The sequence below is a fragment of the Echinops telfairi genome, unplaced genomic scaffold (genome assembly GCF_000313985.2).
Source record: "Echinops telfairi isolate 266 unplaced genomic scaffold, ASM31398v2 ScPeMD7_7421;HRSCAF=8459, whole genome shotgun sequence".
In the NCBI taxonomy this organism is placed as follows: Eukaryota; Metazoa; Chordata; class Mammalia; order Afrosoricida; family Tenrecidae; genus Echinops; species Echinops telfairi.
The window spans coordinates 6798418-6802851 of record NW_022111321.1 but is presented as its reverse complement, the minus strand read 5'-3'; positions in this window follow the sequence as shown (position 1 = coordinate 6802851).

Here is a 4434-nt window from a genome sequence, read left to right as displayed (position 1 = left end):
TGACCAAAATAAATTGTTACATTCATTACTCATAAGAGCTTCTAACTTCTGCCAGAGATGATTTATCATGCCTTCAAACAAATCTTTGTTGTCTATTGTGATGCTGTTAGAATTCATTCACCTTACTATGAATAAATTTGCATCCACTTAATTATTTAGAAACTCTCAAAGCTCAGAGTCCCAAGAATGGAATTATTTATTCATGTTGTATGTTTTTTCTTTAACTCACCATCTACTTTATTATTGTAGTAACAACAGTAGTCTGTCAAAATAAAAATATTTATTTTGTATCTGTCAATAAATTGTGCTATAAATAATTTTTGAAAAACATTTATGCACATTATATTACAAGATACTCATTGATAACAATCACCTTAAGTGGTATGTATTAATTCTTTCGGAAAAATCTAAAAATTAACAAAAGCTCACTATGAGTCTGTCAGACAGTCATACTGCGGTGGCTCCCATATTGCTGTGAGGCTGGAAGCTATGTCACTGGGGCCACCAGCCAGTCCGTTTTCAGCCTAGCTTCAAGATTTAGAAAGATCAGAAAGAAATGCTCATCTGTGACTTCTAAAAATTAGTTGATCAAATCTTTCAATATCACCAGGAAATATTGTTCAATCTATTGGTGGAAGATGAATCCTCTGGGCTAGAATGCGGACAGCACAACAATGCACTAAAACGTGGCAACGATCATGAAGTTCATGCATTTTGTCCACATGATAAAAGCATGAATTAGAGAAAACTTTGCAAAACTAGCCATGACTACATTAATAAATCAAAATTGAGAAACATTTTATTGGAAAGTACCTTGGAAAAACCCTGGTTATCATGACTAATCTAAGCAAATTTCCCGATTATTTTCCAGCTTTGTCATTTCAGCTCCCATGAAATAACTCCTGTGAAATAAGGACAGGCTCATTCTCTGAAAACAAACGTTCTGGTATTTAACTTACATTAATATTAAGTCAATCTGTAGTAGAGTAAAGCAAACAAAAAACTATACAGTCTTCTATAGGATCCATTGGTAAATTCTTATTTTCAAAACCTGTTACTATGGGATTTAATATGGGACTATTTTCAACTTTCTCTGTTATTATTGTAATTAAAAAATACATTATATTAAAAAATCTATTTGCTATTAAATAAAAGTCACAAAAATATTTGAGATTTGAGGTAACAGGATAGAAGCCTTAGATCCATGATGTGTACCATCTGTATCGCAAAAATAATGGTTGATTCCAAATTATTTTTTATTCTTTGTAGGAAACATGCATATCAATATATATCGATAAATATTGATAATAACCTTAACCTACAAATAGAATTTTCTCCTGTTCGATGTGTATATTATCTTATAAATTTCATTATTTACATGGAGCGCGCATTCACACAGTGAGTATTCCTGCTGTTTTTTCTTCTGCTGACCCGTCTACACCTGCTGCCTCACTGCCGCGCTGAGTCCCCCGGGTCAGGCCTACAGGTTCCAGGGATGAGTTTTCCCTTCTTCTGGGCTTACTTCCTCCATTGGATGAAGTTCGTATTTAGCAGCTTCTTAAGAACAGGTAAAAGTCTAATACATTTAGAAACGTTGCATGTCCGAAAGCAACTTTTATTTTGTAATAATATTTTATTGTGATTTTGTGATGATTTACACAGTTTAACTTCCTAGTCAATGATTTCTACACATGTTTTTCAGGGACATTGGTTACATTCTTTGCATCATTTCTCTTCTGACTATTCCATTTTTATGAATTGAGTTTCTCTCCCTCTCACATTTTAAATTGTTGATCATTTGATCTCATATAGGTGATATTTTTAAAGGACCACACTACTTACAGGATATATTATTTTTTAAACGGTTTTATATTGACATATACCCTATATATCACACAATTTAATAGTTCAGGCATATTAGGAAGATTTGCATAATCACCACCACAATCAATTTCAAATATTTTCTTCTCATACTTATTGTTGTTAGCTTGCCAGTCAAGGTGTTATGTGGTTCAAAGTTTGAAAACTAGCGCCTCACGGTCAGAATCTCGAGGCGATCTCTAGTCTAACTAGTCCAGAGGCTATTGTTTTCCTAGCAGCACGAGGCTTTGCTTCTGTTTTCCTCCCATTCTCTCCGGGGCTAGCTACTGTGGCCCTCAGTAGAACGGGCAGTAGTTGATTATTATAAATAATGCTGTAATAAGCATTCATGGACAACTTTTCATTCAGAAATCTGTTTTGTTTTCTCATGGCTTTATAGGTAAAATGTCAACGTCCTATTATAACTCCGTGTTTAATTATTTGATGAAACGTAAGACTGTTTTCACAGTGGCTGCATTACTTTATAATCCCAGTCCAGAGAGTGTGAATTGGTATCTCTTTGGTTTGGTATACCAAATGATGGCTAAGGATGTTCATATGCTAATTGGCCACTTGTAGATATTCTTTGGTGAAATGTATATTCAAATATTTAGCTCATTTAAACAAGTGGATTATTTTTCTTTTTATTCATTGATTTATGAGTGTTAAGAGTGTCATACAAGGTCTTTATCTGATTTGCAAATGCTGCCTACATTATGGATAATCTCACTTTTTCATGATATTACTATTGCCATCTTAATGTTAAATGTTGTGATACATACATATGTAATTTTCCCCATATATTTACATCTTTATGTTCTTCAATAACATTTCTGGGTTTTCAGAATATAAGTTTTGCACTACTTCAATTAAAATTATGCCTAAGATTCCATTATCTTTTATGCTGTTGGGAATGGAGTCATTTTTCCATATCCTAAATTATTTTTCCTTTCCTAAATTAATTTTTACATATACTCATTGAAAATAATAGAGAAATAGGACTGAATTTTCATATACTGATCTCATATCCTGTTTCCTGGCTGAACTAATTTAATAGTTCAATTCATTTTTATAGTTAACTCTTTAAGATTTTCCATATAGAAGATTATGGCATCTGAAAATATAGCTTTACATTTTAGCTTAAGGGTTTTTCATCATTTTTCTTGCCTAATTGTCTTGGCTAAGACCACCAATACAGTGTTGAGTAGAAAAGGCAAGCGAACATCATTGTCTTATTCCTTATCTTAGACAGGAAGCATTCAGTTTCGGCTGTCTATCTGCATTGACCAGACAGGCTGTGTATCCGTTTTCCAGGCAGCCATTAAAATGAAAAGCATACACCGTTGTTAATGTGTAACAACCATTCTACACATCCAACTGTCTGTCATTTGTGATTAAACTCGATACATAAGACATTTGCACAGTTGTCAAAATGAAACTCATTATTATTATTTGTCAAATGCAAATAGTAAACAATAACAACAGGTTCTCAAGGGGAATTATATACTACCCTTCCCTAAATTACTCATGGCCCTTCTTATGTCTCTGGGACTTTCAGTGTTGCGTTCCTCTCACCACTGCCTTCAGCTACCAGCATGCAACCCAGAGAGCTTGCATATCACCAGCTTCTTCTACTCTGCAGCTAAGCCTCATTGAGCCTGGCTAGCAAGAAAGGCCTGCGCAGAATCAACTGAATCTCCGCCACTAGGTTCTTGCAGGTTGGTCTTTGTCACTGACTCCCACTACGCAACCAGGCCTGTGTGGTTCTCTCTTGGACCAACATGTTACCCAGGCTTTCTCTACAACAGGGCTCCTGCACCTCCTACCAAGCTTCCCAAGGAGGAGAGGCTGATTGCATAAGGGACATGAAAGCCTCTGTCCTCCTTAAATAGATGTTTTATGGATTTTTAAAATAATGCCAACGTTCTCTACGGAGGTGCCTAATTCTCTCTTCATATGCCGACAAAGCCAATGCAGCCACCTCTCTGCAAACCAACCCGTCTCCCACTCCAACGACTGGTCAGCCTTGTGCCTCATAGTCAGTGATAAAGCCCATGTTATTTGTAGCTAGAGGATTTCAGCATCTAGACCTTATGTTGTTCCAAAATCTTGATTGTAGCAAGCTTGCTTGAATCTCTGTGGGATTGAAACCTAAATAACCCTAGCAGGATGGAAATGTTGACCAATCTTTTAGCAGGATCACATGGAGTTCAATTATATGGAGTTGTCAAGACCCTGCTTGGATACTGAGTTGACCAATCCATTGCAAGATTGTGGCCCAACAATCGTTTTGTGTATGTATAAGGCCATGGATCAAAAAGCTATTAAAAGCAATTCAGTGCGGTATGTTCTTTGTCTGTTAATTATGATTTAGCTGTGTGGTTTTGGTCAGATTGAGAAATGTCACTGATGTTCCTAGGCAACTGAGTATTTTGCTTTGTTTTAGAAAAAAGCATTATGGATTTGACAAACTTTTTTCCCTGCATTTATTAGGATGATCGTGTAATTTTTTGGTTTTAAATTCTATTAATGATGTATTACATGAAATAATTTTAGGACTTAATGCAATTTTTT